Consider the following 18,372-nt stretch of genomic DNA (forward strand, 5'->3'; position numbering starts at 1 on the left):
CCAAATTCTGAGCCCCGAACAGGGGTTGGGCTGGAGTTTATAAGCCTTAACGTTGGGCGGGAAAAGGATCGGAATGCGGAAGTAGATTGCAATGGTCAGCCCTTTGTCTGAGGGTTTATCAAGGCTGGCGGGGGCGGAGCCGGGGAGGCTAAGCATATTTACAGAGGCGAGAGCAGAGCTGGTTAATACCATTGGGCTTCCTGGTTTTTGGTTTTGTCTTCCCCCTACAGAACAATCAACCTGAATAACCAACTGAAGATACATGAACAGAAGTCTTATAATCAAGGATTTATATAAGAAGCTACATCAAGATTAGTAGGAAGCACAGCAACAAGAAGCTGACCCTGCTCCCACAGATGGTGGCTGGGAATTTGAAGGGGTATCTCAGCTGCAAGCGTTCCCCCTGAGGAGTGTGGGGGTCTCAACCCAACACCATGATCCTGAGCCTGGATCACCAGAGCTGGGATCACATAACATCTGGCTGCAAAAATTAGAGGGAATCCTGTCACCTAGGGAGAGACAGGAGTCTATTGGAGACACAGTCATCCTCTAAAAGAATCAATGCACAAAATTGCCTTTGCAGCCACTGACTCTGGCCTCCATGGATGAAAGGAAGAGTGGACAAGAGTCATGTGAGGAGAAAATGGGTTTTGTGGTTCTGAAGAGAAGCTGAAGGTATAACGAGGCACAGCCAGTCCCCCCCACCAAAGGGTATTTTGTAACAGAGTCCAGAGATTGGGGTGTCCAAGAAAAATATATTCTCCTCACCCCAGGGTGGGCCACCATGGGGGATGGGAGCCTTGAGCAGGGCCCTTGAGAAGTCAGTTTGCATGTCAATAACAGGATAGCTTCATTCCTCATTTGCAAAGAGGATTATTTGGCATATCACAAAAGCTAATCAGGAAGGTTTAAAAGACTTAATATAGAATGTAACTGAGAGAGAAAGAGGAGAGACAAGGACCTGCAGGAGAGAGAAAGGGACACAGACTCTGGGGAACAGTGTGAAGACCACACGGGAAGAAAGAGGGGAAAAAGGACTCTTGCTAGTGGGCCAGGAGAAGGTGCCACATGGTTATGGATTAAGAGCTGGAGATCCTGACGACGTGGTAGATGGTGCTGAGACCTGTGAGAGGCCTGCCTAGCCGAGCCCCGGACTTCTGTTCTTTTTCTCTGAAGGGCGGTACCCTGACTGACCTGACTGGCCTAACTGGGCAAAGTGGGGAAGACAGGACAGTGTGTGTGCTGGTGATTGTTTTGAAGGGATTTTGAGGTTTAAGGGTGATGTTTAGCCATTAATCAAACCTGTATAACTTTTGAATAAATAGTTCCTTTTCCTTCTCACCAAATTCTGCCATTCAGAGCCATAATTCCAAGGGCGGTGGGCAAAGGAGCCACAACCGAGGGGTCCCGGGTGAGGAGGGTGTCGTTTTGGTAATAGCATCTGGGCACCCCCCCACAGGTCCTTTTGTTCGGTAACAAAGGGGCTGTTGCAAGGATCCCAGTGGAACTCATACCCTGCTGAGGAGTCTGCTACCTGAGCTGGGGTATAGAGGTCAGTGCAGACTTGGGGTATCAGTGACTGATTTACATTGCTTTGGGTGGGGGCTATTCTCCACACCTTCCCATGACTCTGACCCGTATCTCTCCCTCAGCAGAGATCCATTAGCCCCACTCTCCTGACTCCTGGTGGCTTTTGCCAGCTCAAGAGGTCTGAGAAGAATCCCAGGTACACCGAGCTATATGGCTCTGGGGCAGGAGCCATGCTCTCCCGTTTTTTCCCAAGCCAGATAAATGCTTCCCCCTCAGAAGAGACCAATTAGCCCGACCTTCTGACTCCTGGCAGCCTCACCCTGCTGAGCACAGGCTTCTGGCAAAATCTGTAATAGACTGGGTTGTGGGGCTCTAGGACAGGGGCCATTTTCACCTTGAACACAAGACTGATGCAAGAGCCTTTCCTTCACATGGCCAAATCTAGGTCTGCTTCAGCCTGATAAACTCTGCTGTCCTGACCATGATGACACCCAGAGACCCTGAACCAAACAAAAGTATGAGGGAATCCAGTGGGGTGGGGTGGGGGCAGCAAGACATGGTATATGTTGGGACTTCTGCAGTGGCCTCAGACCCAGCACTGGCACTGAATTTGAACCTGTATCAGTCTGTTGAATAGTATACATCTCCTCCTGGTGATTCACTGAGGGCTTACCTCATGAAAATAAAGTACCACCAGAGACTCTTTTAGTGACTGACCCTAACAGGGAGCAGGAAGGTGGAGACAGGGAGAGGGTAGACCTTGGGGTACTTTGGGCCTTTTGCTAACCTGCCCTTGGGTTCAATGCTGGTGGGAGCTGGCTTTGGTTCTTCCCACACACACCAAAGCCCAAACCATGGGAACTTTGTAATTGTAAAGAGGTTGCTTAGGGCCAGTCACAGGCAGGGGCTGACATTGGTCTTTACCAAAGTCCCTCCCAATGGGCCCCACAACAGACAGACCCAGTAGACAGTTTCAGACAACATCAGAGCAGGATTCAATTAGCTTCATTAGCACCATTTCCAAAGGGGGATCTCAGCAGGCACTAGGCCCTGCTGAGACCAATTTCACTTCATGTGGTCAACACCTGCACAGCAGCTCATACACTGTGGTCAGGGTCATTCTTCACAATCAGTTAGCCTGAGGGTTGATCCCATGCACAAATGGGCCATTAGCAATCAAGGCAACAATTATAACAGGAGGGGTCACATAACCCACACAATGGACATTCCTGCATCACCAAGCTCAAATGATCAAGAAAGCTGTGCCACTGGGTCCCATAGAACACCTACTATATAAGGCCACCCTACCAAAACTTCGAGACATAGCAGACCTACGTAACACACAGAAACGAACACAGAGAGGCAGCCATGTGGAGATAAATATATACCCTTAATGAAAGTACAAGAGAAATCCTGAGAAAAAGAGATAAATAAAATAGAGGCAAGCAATTTATGAGACATGTTCCAAATAATGGTAATGAGGATGCTTAAGGAACTTAGAATTTCAAGGAACTTAGTGACTGCTTCAGCAGCATGAAAAAGGACATAGAAACATGAAGAAGAACAAGTCACAAATGAAGAAAACAGTACTGAACAGAAGAATAAACTGAAGGAATAAACAGTGGGTTGGATGAAGCAGGAGATTGAATCAGCAGTTTGGAAGACAAGGTAGCAGAAAACACAGAATCAGAGCAGCAAAAAGAAAAAAAAATTAGAAGATAGTTTAGAGGACCTTTGAGAAACATGAAGTGAAACAACATACACATAAAAGAGGTACTAGAAAAAGAAGAGAGAGAAAAAGGGATTAAGAAACTACTTGAAGGAAAATAGCTAAAAACTTCACTAACCTGTTGAAAGAAAAAGACACACAAGACCAGGAAACACAGGGGGTCCCAAACAAGATGAACCCCAAGAGGCTTGCACTAAGACACATCATAATTAAAATGACAAAGGTTAAAGACAAGGAGAGAATCTTAAAAGCAGCAAGAGAAAGACAGTTATCTACAAGGAAGATCCCATAAAACTGCCATTTGATTTCTCAACAGAAACATTTCTGGCCAGAAGGAATAGGCATAAAATGGTCAAAGTGATGAAAAGCAAGCAACTACAACCAAGACTACTCTAGCAACCAAGGCTGTAAGTTATTTGTTTTTTTAAATTATATTTTATTGTTTATGCTATTGCAGTTCTAATTTTTTCCCCTTTGTCTTCCTGCACCCAGCTCCCAACCACTCCCTCAGACAACACCCACACCATTGTCCATGTCCATGAGTCATGCATATATATTCTTTGGCTACTCTATTCCCCATGCTGTACTTTACATTCTCACAACTATTCTGTAACTATCCCAATTTGTACTTCTTAATCCCTTCATCTTTCTTGCCCATTCCCCCAACTCCCCTATCATGTGGCAACCATCTAAATGGTCTCTGTATCTATGATGCTGTTTCTGTGCTACTTATTTATTGTGTTTTGTAGATTAAATTTTTGATAAATATGTATTTATTGCCATTTTATTGTACATACTTTTGATATTTTTCTTCTTCTTAGAGAAGGTCTTAACATTTCACATAATACTGGTTTGGTAGTGATGAACAGCTTTATCTTTTTCTTGTCTGGGAAGCTCTCTGTCTGTTCTTTGATTCTAAATGATAGGTTTGCTGGGTAGAGTAATCTTGGTTGCAGGTGCTTGCTCTTCATCACTTTGAATATCGCTTGCCAATCCCTTCTAGCCTGAAAGTTTCTTTTGAGAAATCAGCTGACAGTCTTATGAGAGTTCCCTTGTAAGTAACTAACTGTTTTTCTTTTGCTTCTTTTAAGATTCTCTCTTTGTATCTAAACTTTGGCATTTTAATTATGGTGTATCTTAGTGTGGGCCTCTTTGAATCCATCTTGTTCGGAACTCTCAGTGCTTCCTGGACTTCTATGTCTATTTCCTTCACCAATTTAGGGAACTTTTTGGTCATTATTTTTTTAAATAGGTTTCCAATTTCTTGCCCTTTCTCTTCTTCTTCCAGCACCTCTATGATGTGAATGTTAGTATGCTTTAAGTTGTCCCAAAGGCTCCTTGCACTATCCTCATTTTTTTAATTCTTGCTATTCCGATTGGTTGTTTTTTGTTTCCTTATATTCCTTATTGCTGATTTGATTCTTGGCTTCATGCACTCTACTATTGATTCCCTTTAAATTGTTCTTTACTTCAGTTAGTGTATCCTTAATTTTTGACTGGATCTTTTTTGTGCTCTTGGCATCTTCACTAAGTTCATTGTGCATTTTTTATAACCAATGTTTTAAACTCTGCATCTAGTAGATTGCTTGTCTCCACTTTGTTTAGTTCTTTTTCTGGAGTTTTGTTCTGTTCTTTTATTTAGGCCTTGTTTCTTTGGTTCTTCATTTTGACAGCCTGTCTGTCTGTTTCTAGGTTTTAGGTAGAGCTGTTATGTATCCCAGGTTTAGTAGAGTGGCCTATTGTGGTAGGTAGTGTCCTGTAGGGTCCAGTGGCATAGCCTCTTTTATTAACTAAGTTGAGTACTCAAGGTACATCCCCCATGGGAGCTGTGTACAACCTCCTGTTGTAGTTGAACCTTAATTGTTGGCATGTCAGATGTCAGCCACTGCCCATGTTGTGTCCAGGGTAAACTACAGCATAAACTACAAAGCAATCTGCAGATGGCTCCTACTTGTACTGGGCTTGGAAGTACCCAGGCAATGGCAAGCTGTGAACCAAGGCCAGCTGCTACTAGTGCAAGGCCTAGAGCAACTAAGCAAGAGGTTCGGGGCTCTCTGAAGCCATATGCTGCTTGCTTGAGAGAATTTAGGAAAATATGAAGCATGGGCCAAGACAAGCCATTCATATGGAAAAGCCACAGGAAACTGCTTAGGTGGCCCCAAAATTTGTGTGGGACAGGGCCTCAGGTACCAGCATGGGGTAAACAGTGTGAACCAAGTAGATGGAGTCTCTGATAGGGCATCCACTTGCAGGCTCAGTGGCTCTCTTGGGGGAGGACTCAGAAGAGGGACAGTGGCCTCTGCCAACACTTCTGTTTGGGAAAAGCTGCCCCCAAGATCTTGCTCTGAAGTTGGACAATTCTGTTCCCTCCCATATATTTCTGATATCTTTCAAACTGTTACCCTTGTGCTGGAGCTCAGAGGGGGTAAGCCTGAGTAAATCTGTGCATGGGCCCTTTAAAAGGAACTACCTGAGACTCCAGATTTTTTCTTCCACAGCCTTGATACCTGTTTATTTTTACTGCCAGATGTTATGGAGACTTATCTTCCTAGCACTGGAACCCTGGGCTGGGGATCTTGCAGTGAGGTTGGGACCCTTCACTCCTGAGATATCCCTCCCAATTTTCTCAGTCATATGTGGTTGTGAAACCAGTGCATTCTGTGTCTCCACCCCTCCTACAAGTCTTGTATGATTTCATCTTTAATTTCATAGTCATAGCACTTCTATTCAGCTTGATTTCTGACAGTTCTGAATGATGGTTGTTTACAGTTTAGTTGTAATTTTGATGTAATTGTGTGAGGAGGCTAGCTGTGTTTACCTACACTGTCATTTTGACTGGATGTCTGTACAAGGCTATAATTTAAAGTTGAAGGACAAATAAAGAGCTTCCTAGAGAAGAAAAATTTAAAGGAGCTTCTTCTCGCCAAACCAGTATTACAAGAAACGTTAAAATTTCTCCTTCTTCTTCTTCTTCTTCTTCTTCTTCTTCCTCTTCTTCTTCTTCGACAGAGAAACATAGTTATAAAGAATAAAATGGCAATGAGTACATAGCTATCAATAATCACTTTAAATGTAAATGGCTTAGGTCCTCTAATCAAAAGACATAGGGTAGATGAATAGTTAAGAAAATAAGACCCATATATATGCTATGTAGAAAAGACCAACCTCAGAGTGAAAGATATACACAACTAAAAGTAAAGACATGGAAAAATTATTTCATGCAAATGCAAATGAAAAAAATAGCTGGTGTTGTAATACTTATATCTGACAAAACAGACTTTAAAACAAAGGCTATAGCAAGAGATAAAGAAGAGCACTACGTAATGATAAAGAGAGCAATCCAACAAAAGGCCATAACTCTTGTGAACATTTATGCATTCAACATAGCAACACATAAATATGTAAAGGATATCTTGATGGACATTAAGGGAGAGACTGACAATAACACCATTGCTGTAGGAGATTTTAACACCCCGTTGACATTGATGGATAAATCTTTCAGACAGAAAATCAACAAGGAAAACAGCAGCCTTAAATGACATGCTAGATCAGATAGATTTAACTGACCACTTGGGAGCATTTCATTCTAAATCAGCAGACATACATTCTTTTCAAGTGCACATGGAATATTTTCTAGGATAGACCTCATGTTATGTCACAAAACAAGTCTTGATTAATTTAAGGAGATTGAAGTCATATCTATCATCTTCTCTGACCATAATGATATGAAACTAGAAATCTATCACAAGAAAAAAAATAACTGAGAAACACACAAAGACACAGAGACTGCATAACATGTTACTAAACAATGAATGAGTTAGCAATAACATCGAGGAAGAAATTGAAAAATACCTTGAAATAGCCCTGACTAATGTGACTCAGTTGGATGGGCATTGTTCTGCAAAGTGATAGGTCACAGGTTTAAGTCATGGTTTGGTCACATGCCTGGGATAAGGGTTTAGTCCCCAGTAAGCACACATGTCAGAGGCAACCAGTCAATGTTTCTCTCTCAAATTGATGTTTCATTCCTTCTCTTTTTCCCTCCCTTCTTCTCTCTTTAAAAAAAAAGGTTAATTTAAATAATATCTTGAAACGGATGAAAATAAGAAAACAATGAACCAAAATTTATGGGACACTGCCAAAGCAGCCCTAAGAGAAAAAATCATAGCATTTTACATCTACCTCAAGAATCAAGAAAAATTTTAAATAAACAATCTAACTTTAAGCTTAAAGCTATTAAAAAAGAAAAAGAAAAAATGCCCTACATGGGTAAAAGAAAGGAAATAATAAAGATCAGAGCAGAAATAAATGAAATAGAGTCTTAAAAACATAAAATATCAATAAAACTAAGAAATGGTTCTTTGAAAAGACATGGAAAAAGCCAAAGTGGGAAAGGATTGAGGATGGGGGTGAGTGGAGCAGGGGGAAAGGGTGGTGGGATAATGGAGACAAATGTGTGTGAACAATAAAATAATAAAATAATAAAATAAAATAAAAGGTCCTTTGAAAAGAGAAACAGAACTTTAACAGGACTACTCAAGAAGAAAAAGAGAGGATCAAAATAAAAGATATCAAAAATGAAAGAAAAATAACAACAAATACCACAGAAATAGAAAGTATTGTAAGAAAATATCATGAACTAACTTTATGCGGACAACTTGCACAATATGGAAGAAGTAGATAAATTGCTAAAACACAAAATCTCCCAAAACTTAATCAGAAAGAATCAGAGAATCTGACGAGACAGATTACAACTAGTGAAACTGAAGCAGTAATTTAAACACTTTTGTAAAATCTGGCTTCAAAGAAGAATTTAATCAAACATTTAAAGAATAACTAACATTGATCCTTTTCAAACTATTCCAAAAAAATTCAAGGGAGAAAAACTTTTTGAGTTGTTGCTGTTTTTTTGTTTGTTTGTTTGTTTTTTTAAAGGCCAGCAATATCCTAATTCCTAAACTGGATAAAGACACTGCAAGGAAAGGAAATTATAGGCTAATATTGCTGATGAATATAGATGCTGAAATTCTCAAAAAAATATTAGCAAACCAGATCTAGTAATATATTAAAAAGATGATACACAATGATCAAGTGGGATTTATTCCAGGAATGCAAGGTTAGTACAATATCTGCAAATCAATAAACATGATACACCACATAAACAAAAATGAAGGATAAAAATCACATGATCATATCGATTGACGCAGAAAAAGCATTTAATAAAATCCACAACCCATTTATAATAAAAACTCTCAGCAAAGTGGCAACATATTTCAACATAATAAAGGCCAAATATGACAAACCCATAGCTGAAAACATACTCAATGGGGAAAAATAAAAGTATTTCTCTTAACATCAGGAATAAAACAGGCATGTCTTTCACCACACTTATTTGACATACTATTGGAAGTTCTAGCCACAGCAATCAGAGAAGAGGAAGAAATAAGAAGAAATAAAAGGTAACCAATTGGACAGGAAGGAACTGTCATTATTTGCAAATGATAATGTATTATGCATAAAGAACCCTAAAAATTCCACACAAAAAAACTACTAGAACTGATAAATGAATTCAGTAAAGTAGGAGGATACAGAGTAAATATCCAGAAACCAGCTACATTTAATACACCAATAATGAACTATCAGAAAGAGAAACTAAGAAAATTATCCCATGTATAATTGCATTAAAAAAACCCTAAGAATAAATTGAAGTGAGGGTGTAAAATATTAAACACGAAAAATCATAAGACACTGAAAAAATAAATAGAAGATACAAGTAAGTAGAAGCATATATTGTGTTCACAGCAGGGAAGATTAACATTATTAAAATGACCATACTACCCAAAGCAATTTTTTGATTCAATGCAATTCCTATTGAGATACCAATGGTGTATTTCACAGAACTAGAACAAATATTCCAAAAATTTATATGAAACCACTAAAGATCCCAAAGAGCCATAGCAACCTTGAGGAAGAAAAACAAAGCTAGAGGAATCACACTGCCTGATATGAGACTGCACTGCAAGTCCATAGTAATCAAAACAGTATGGTGCTGGCATAAAAACAAATACATAGGTCAATGGAAAAGAATAGAAAGCCCAGAAATAAACCCACACTTTCATGGTCAATTCATAATATTTGACAAAGGAGGCAAGAACATGCAATGGAGTAAAGACAGTCTTCAATAAATGGTGTTGGGAAAATTGGATAGATTCATGAAAAAAAAAAAGAAACTAGACTACCTTCTTATGCCACACATAAGAATAAATTCAAAATGGATCAAAGACTTAAATCTTAGTCCTGAAATCATAAAAAAATCCTAGAAGAAAACATAGGCAGTCAAATCTAGGACAATGCTCATAGCAATATTTTTTTTTCATATATCTCATCAAGCAAGGGAAACAAAATAAACAAATGGGACTACATCAAGCTAAAAAGTTTTTGCACAGTAAAGGAAATCATCAACAAAATAAAAGGACAACCCACAGAATGGGAGAATATATTTGCCAATACATCTGATAAGGGGTTAATAGCCAAAATGTATAAAGAACTTATAAATCTCAACACCAAAAAGAAAAAAAAAAACAAACAACCCAATAAAAATATGAGCAAAGTACCTAAATAGATGTTTCTTCAAAGAGGACATACAGATGGCCAATAGACATATGAAAAGATGCTCAATGTGACTAATCATCAGAGAAATGCAAATTAAAACCACAATGATATATCATCTCACACCTGTCAGAATGGCAGTCATCAATAAACCAACAAACAGACTTCTGGTCAAGATGGAAGGATAGGTAGACACACTTTGCCTCCTGCACAACCAAAAGAAGGAAAACGACAAATTTAAAAACAAAAAATAAACAGAACTGCTAGAAATCGAACTGTAGGGAAGTCAAACAACCAAGGAGCTAAAGAAGAAACATTCATCCAGACAGGTAGGAGGGGCAGAGATGGGCAGCAGAGGTGGAGAGGTCACATGGCAAGACAGCAGCTGGCAGACTGGGCAGTCCCACATTTGCATGCAGATAAACCAAAGGAACAGCTGGGGAGCGAGACAGACCAAGCAATCCAGGATTCCATCACAGGAAAAGAAAGCCTCAAAACATCTGGCCGTAAAAATCTGTGGGGGTTGCAGTGGCAGGAGAAACTCTCAGCCTCACAGGAGAGTCTGTTGGAGAGACCCACAGAGTCCTAGAATGTATGCAAACCCACCCACCTGAAAATTACCATTAGAAGGGCCCACTTTGCTTGTGTGTAGCAGGGAAAGTGACTGAAAGCCTGCGAGAGCCGAGTAAGTGGCATTGTTCCCTCTCAGACCCCTCACTCACAGACAGTGCCACAACTCAGTGACCTGGGTTGCCCCCACCCCTGGCAAATACCTAAGGCTCTTCCCCTTCCAACATACGAGGTGCGCTGGGGCAAAGAAATTTGGCCCAAATGAAAGAACAGATCAAAGCTCCAAAAATAGAACTAAGTGACGAAGAGATAGCCAACCTATCAGGTGCACAATTCAAAACACTGGTAATCTGGAAGCTCACTGAATTGCTTGAGTATGGTCACAAAATGGAGGAAAAAGTGAAGGCTATGCAAAGTGAAACAAAGAAAAGTATATAGGTAACCAACAATAAAGGGAACAAAACCAGGACTCAAATCAATGATTGGGAGCAGAAGGGAGAGATAAACATTCAACCAGAAGAGAATGAAGAAACAAGAATTCAAAAAAATGAGGAGAGGCTTAGGAACCTCTGAGACAACTTTAAAAGATCCAACATCCAAACCATAGGGGTGCCAGTAGTAGAAGAGGAAGAGCAAGAAATTGAAAACATATTTGAAAAAATAGTGAAGGAGAACTTTCCCCATCTGGCCAAGATAATAGATTCCCAGGAGATCCAGGAAGCTCAGAGAGTCCCAAAGAAGTTGGACCCAAGGAAGCACACAGCAAGGCACATCATAACTGCATTACCCAAGATTCAAGATAAGGAAGGAATCTTAACAGCAGTAGGACAAAAGAAGACAGTTGCCTACAAAGGAGATCCCATAAGACTATCAGCTGATTTATCAAAATAAACCTTTCAGGCAAGAAGGGGCAGGCAAGAAGTACTCATAGTCATGAAAGGCAAGGACCTACATCCACGATTACTCTATCCAGCGAAGCTATCATTTAGAATGGAAGGGCAGATAAAGTGCTTCCCAAACAAAGTTCAAACAGTTCATCATCACCAAGCCCTAGTTATATGAAATGTTAAAGGGACTTATCTAAGAAAAAGAAGAAGATCAAAAACTATGAACAGTAAAATAGGGGGGAGGGGGAAAGAGAAGAATAGGAGAAAAGGTACAGGGAAAAAGCAGCATAAAAGTAGGAACAAAATAGGCAGTGGGAGGTTAAGAAGAGTATAGGAAATGGAGAATCCAAATAACTTATATGTATAACCCATGGACATGAACTAAAGGACGGGGGGAATGCTGGGGGATGGGGCAGTGCTGGGTGGAGCGGATAAATGGGAGAAAAAAATGGGACAACTGTAATAGCATAATCAATTAAATATATATTAAATAAATAAATAACCAAAAATAAATAAATAAGCCAACAAACAAGTGCTCATAAGCATGTGGAGAAAGGAGAACACTGTTGCACCGGTGGTGGGAATGCAGACTGGTGCAACTACTATGGAAAGCAGTGTGGGGATATCTCAAAACATTTAACATACAATTGCCTTATGAGCCAGTGATTCTGCTTATGGAAATTTATATGAAAAACCCCAAAATACTAATTTGAAAGAACACAACCACCTGTATGTTCACCATAGCAATATTTACAATATCAAAATTTGGAAGCAGCCCAAGTGTCCATCGGTAGAATAGTGGATGAAAAAACTAGGTATGGTACATATACACAATGCAACACTACTCAGCCATAGAAGAGAAGAAAATTTTATACTTTTTGACAGTATGGATGGACCTGGATTACATTATGCTAAGTGAAATAAGCCAGTCAGAGAAAGACAAATACCATATGATTTCACTCATATGTGGGATCTAATGACCAAACTGAACTAACAAGCAAAATAGAGACACTCCAGTAGAGAGCAGGCTCATAGCTCAGGAGGTGGTTGGGGTGTGGAGGAATCAAACAAAAAGGGAAAAGGACTCCTGGACATGGACAACATGTCCATGGTGATTGCACGGGGGTGGGGTGGAGGTGGATGAGGGTATAAGTGAGATAAATTGCAATGGAAAAATACAATTGAAAAAAGCAGTGGTACATTTATACAATTAAATACTATGCAGCTGTAAAAAAGCAAATCTTACTTTTGTGACAGAATGGATGGACTCAGAGAATATTATTTTAATTGAAATAAGCCAGTCAGAGAAAGACAAATGTTATATGATTTCACTTACAAGGTGTGGCAAAAGTAGATTTACAGTTGTTTGTATAGAAAATAATACAATAATTAATAAGTAATAATACAAGAAGTCTGTGTTTTGTATACTCATGACTATAAACCTACTTATGTTCCACCCTGTATATATGGAATCTAATGAAGAAAATGAGCTAACAAACAACATACAAATAGCCCTGGCCTGGTGGCTGAGTTGGTTGGAGCATCATGTCATGCACCAAAACGTTGCGGGTTTGATACCCAGTCAGGGCACATATCTACATTGTAGGTTCAATCCCAGGTAGGGGGATGTACTAGAGGCAACTGATCAATATTTATCTCTCTCTTTCTCTCCCCCTTTTTCTCTTTCTAGAGTCAATGAACATATCCTCTGGTGAAGATAAAAAAAAAAAGAAACAAAATCAAACAGACTACAGATAGAGAGAACAGGTTGACATCTGTCAGAGGGGAAGGGGCTTGGGGAGCTGGGTGAAAAAGTTGAAGAGATTAAGCAAAAATAGTAGGAAAAAAGAACTCATAGGTACAGATAACACTATGCTGATTACTAGAGGGAAAGGGTGTGGGGAGGTAGACAAGGGTAAAGAGCAGTTAAATGGTGACTGAAGGAGATTTGACTTGGGATGGTGAACACACAGTAAAGTATACAGATGATGTATTACAGAATAGTACAATTGAAATGTATGTAATTTTGTTAACCGATGTCACCCCAATATATTTAATAAAATTTTTAACAAGTCTGATATTATGTTACCAGGGAAGATGTGCATATAAAGATGGAAGATAACGCATTTGGCCCAGTGGGACATCCTTTTTAGCATAGATTGAAAATAAAAATCACTCCCCACCTTCAGAAGAAATATACAAAGAAAGACCCTCTAATTGGATTGATATGGACAGAATGCAGGAGAGAAAGTGGTAGAAACAACCACATAGAAGGAACAGTCATGTATTGCAGTATCTTTGTATCTTACAGTAAATGAAGCAAACCTCATTAGGGATGACATTGATAATAATCCTGTACATCACTTCTTTGAGGTCAGTAGATTTGACTAAGCTGAGGCAACAAAGGGAAAACCTCTTTAACCTCCTAGAACATAGAAATTCTGGATTTAACAACAACAGCAAAACGAAATGAAACAAAACAAAAAGCAAAAAAACCTGTTTAATACGGAACTCAGCTCAAACCCAAGAAATGAGCAGGAAACTGCAGGTCAGAATGGTGAATGGAAGCTGAAGCCAGGGAACTACCACAAACTGGTTCCATATGTGGAGCGAGTGCATTCTGGTCCCAGCATGCATGCCAAAGACAGGGGTCATACTGGGCAACCCCAGAGAGAAAGTCAAAGGAAGTTTGCTTTCCTCAAAGGAATATGGGAGAAAAAGAACCACTCATGAGAAATCTGAACTCTGCTTCTGTAGTGTGCATAAGTGTGAAGTCTAAATTTAGGGTACTTGCATGGTTGAAGGATACCAAGTTAATGACAAAAAAGTGATCCCAGCATGGAAACACAGAAAACCATTCTATAAAGACAAAGTCACAACCAGCACATGGAATTCCTACAGAAAACAACCCAATGAAGATAATCTCACATACACACACCAATACTAATAAACTTTGTAAAGTGACATGAAAAAAAAAAAAGAGCATAAGGGGAATAGACATTGCTAGAAGACTTGCCCTTTTAAGAACTGAAGAGAACAGAATCACATCAGAGAGAATTTAAAATAAGTCTGTTTAGACTGTTTAAAGAAATAAAAAATATATATAAGAATAAAAAAAGAGCAAACCTTTGACAGAACTATCAAGATAGTCTTGAAATTAAAATGGCCTTTGGAACTCAAAACTCAGAAAATAGAAAAAAAGACTTACTTAAAGTAAAAGTAGTAAATATATACAGACTTATAAAAAATAAGAATATCAACGAAAATGCAGCAGAGAGGCTAAAAAGAAACTGAAACTGATGTTTAGACACAAAAGGATAAAATTTAAAAGCTCTACTATATGTCTTTGAAGAGTGTTGAAAGGACACAGTGCAGAAGATGAGGCAAAGCTATATTTGAAAATACAATGGATAAAAACCCTATTTTCCTGAATTGGAAAAAAAAAAAAGGGACCCTTAAAAACACACTGATAAGAATAAGTAAAATTAATACTTAGGAGTGAGACTACAAAACTTGAAAGACAAAGACAAAATTGTCAACACTATTGCAGAAAAAAAGATAGATCACCCTCTAAGACATGACAGTTGCCAGAGGTAGGGAATGTGAGGTGGGAGGAATGGATGAACTGAGGTGTTTTTTTTTTTTTTTTAGTTTAAATAAATAGAACTTTTGAATATCTAATGAAGTAAAAGTTTTTTAAAAAAACAAATCTAACAAAATAATGGTGTGGTTCTTAACTAATATATTAGTCAATACAGACAAACCTTGCAAACAAAATGGCAAACAAAAAAAGGAAGTTACAGATTCTCAGGTAGAGTCTGATAATATTGATGTACATTTTAAAAGGACACAAAAGAATATGAGAGAGAGAGAGAGAGAGAGAGAGAGAGAATGAAAGAGATGCTGTGTACCAAATTCCCTGTGGTGGTTGCCTCTCTGAAGGAGAACCACAGAGAGAATGAGGGTAGAACCAGCCTTATTCTCTCAGTGCATCAGTGTACTGATGACCAGTTATCATTTTTTCTCACTAGAAATTGGCTCCTTAGATGAAAGTATATAATGTCCTTGATGGTCTATTTCATGCAAACATTGATAGTAAACTGCATATATATTTTTAAAGAGAGACTGAGTACTTTAACCAAACTTTGACTAAGTGTATAAAAAAGTCATGGGCCTCAGTATCAGCGTTGACGCCCATGGGACAGAAGAGTGAGGAATGTCAGCAAAACCTGGAAAACCAAGAAGCCGAATAGTCTGAACCAAACTTCGGGGTCAGAACAAGATTTTTATTTTAGCTAAACTTAATGTAATGTTTCACCAGCAATTTGAAGTAAGCAACTTGGATGGAATACCTGATAAGTACCTGGCATAAATATCTATAACCCGATATAGTTATATAATGGTCTCACAGACTGTTAGGGTTACTGTGTCTAAGTGATGTGAGTAAAAGGGGATAAAGTAGTATAAAACAATTTGCATTTTGGGTTGCTTTTACTTAAAGCAACCAAAAATTATCAGACAATTAAGACCATTTTAACCAACAACAAAATTTAGCATTTGATTGTGAAGTAAAGACCCATGAGCTGAGGCCGGGCTGGCTGCCCCAGCTGCCTCAGAGATCCAGCACTGCTCATCCACCTGTGGGCTTGTCCCCTGAACGCAGGTTACAGCAGGCAGGGGGACAGGAAAGAGCAGCAGAGGAGAGTCCCTGAGTGCTCACCCGCATGGCCTGTGGTCACTCAGCTGGGGTTGTATGCTCCAACTAGTACAAAGATTTTTAGTGGAGATCCTGATGCACTGAGAAGGGAGGCATCACATCCGGTGGGGTCTAGTTCAGAGCTGTCCACTAGGAATTAGACTCTACATGTCACCGGAGGTGCAAACATTGAAGTGATGTGCTGGAAATGGCTAAGCAAGGGCTAAGGGAACCAGAAGAGTGATGGGCCTTGGAACCAACTTGGGACTGTCACCCTCATCAGCATGATCTGAGGGGTCACTTCTGTCACCTCAATGTGCCAAGAATACAGGGGCAGTTTTGTAGGAATCCTCCTGTTATGGAACAGCAAGCAATTGGCATCCCACTGCCCACCACCACCCTCGAGGCAAAATTCCAGAGGCAAAAGTTTAGTGATAAAGGAAAGAAATCTTCATTCAAAAGCTTCACAATTGTGGAATAACAGCTTTCCACAGGCACTAATCATTAAGCTTATCAATTAAGGCTAAACTCTTTAACACCTGAGTCTGGTCTCATTTCCCCCGTTAGTTTTTAATTATTTTATATCTATGGAGTTAGCTTACAAAGTAAAACAACATAAGATACAAAAATTTTGCAATTTTAAATGAATGGCCGGCTTCTGCCCAGGAACTTGTCCCCTCCAGAACACCCTAAGAAGAATAACCCTGACACCTCTTGCCAGGCCAAGGCCAGCCTGATCCTAGGCTGTGCCTGGAGTGCCTTTCCATCCAAAATACTGTCTGCTGGGAAATGCAGGGAGATCATCCAGGCATCATCAAGGAAGAGAGAGATTAAGAGCCAGAGGGAGCCAGTGCCCACCCGTCTGAGAGCCCATCTTTTATTTCAAATCTTCTTGCCTGTAATTCAAAGCGCTCTGGAGAGGTTCATCTTCTCAGCCAATCCCATCCTAGACTGTTTATGGTTGCCTTGGGCAACCTCCTCCTACAGCTGCTCCCAGCTTCTCCCCAGTCATCTGATCAGATAACTCTGTACTCCTGCTGTCTCCCTATAGTAATTTTCTACCTACTGCCATCTCATTCTGCTCATTACCTATAAATCCCAGCTCTTTTGCTATGTTGGGAGTTGAGCTCAGTTTTATTGAAGCCTCTCTCCCCTAGTGCAATAGTTCTGAATAAAATCTGTCTTCACCATAGAGACAATTTAGTAAGCCAGGACAAGTGGTCTAGGGAAAATGAGACCAATAGTTAAACAGCCAAGCAGTTTATAGCCATCTAATAAATCACAAAGGGTATCTTCCATAAACAAGCACACTTAAAAGTAAGTGGTTTACACTTCCCTTTTCCAACCAGAGGGCTAATAGCTTAAGTTACCCTATTAAGGGAGATGGATAGCAAAAATCCAATTAATGCAAATTGTGCCAACCACACCCAAGGACAAATGAAGTTAAGGAAATAAATCTTGTATGGACATATCAGCATAAAACTAGTGAATATTTTATTGAGATTCTCCCCTGAGACATCCCCTAAAAACCTTCCAGACAAAAGTCCCAGAGCATGCTCTCCCTTCCTTTGGGAATGCACCCATGGTTTTCCCTGCCCCCTTGCTCCCCCACAGGCAAGCATCTCCTAAACTCTAGGTCCGCACTAGACCTGCCACCAAAGGAGCAATGAGCTGCTGCTGCTCATCCCAGGGTAACCCCCTGAAACTGTCTCCAGGATTCGTTTCTCTGACTTTTCAGTGAACGAGCAGCACTATCTTGGCTCTTTTCTTTCCTATAATGTTTCTAGAGAGCCAAAGCAGCTGTGCCTATGTTCTCTGGTTTCTTCTTCTATGCTAAGCCCTTCCTTGTTTCACTGTGCCCAGCTTTAATAAATGTATCCTCGAAATCATCTGGACCCATGTCGTGAAATCTTTCCTACACGAAGTCAAGAATCCACACACTACAGCCTGGCTCTAGGCAGACCCACTAAGGGTCAGGTTCCCTTTCTGGTAACACCACCTTTAACCAGTGTCCAGCTCTGTTTCTCTTTGGCACACCTTAACCAATGGTGAATGAAAAAAAAAAATCTCTATCTTAGGAGACATACATTATCTGTTATCTTATATTATAGGCCCAGTTAGAAAGTAAACTTTAAACAATGTGATCACAGAAATTGAACTTCATTGAGTCCCATCTCTCACAGATCAAGCCTCTACTGCATACAAGTTTTAAAATACTGTAACCCACCCTACCATTCTTTTCACATTTTTTAATGTAAATGATGCCTTGTAAGTTTACATGTAGCTACAGAAAAAACCCTGTTTGCTTAAGGGATTCTAGGAGCTAACCTCAAAGGAAGCAAACTCCGGCC

Source organism: Pteronotus mesoamericanus, unplaced genomic scaffold (assembly GCF_021234165.1).
Source record: "Pteronotus mesoamericanus isolate MK-2021 breed Mesoamerican mustached bat unplaced genomic scaffold, CSHL_Meso_final contig_41, whole genome shotgun sequence".
In the NCBI taxonomy this organism is placed as follows: domain Eukaryota; kingdom Metazoa; phylum Chordata; class Mammalia; order Chiroptera; family Mormoopidae; genus Pteronotus; species Pteronotus mesoamericanus.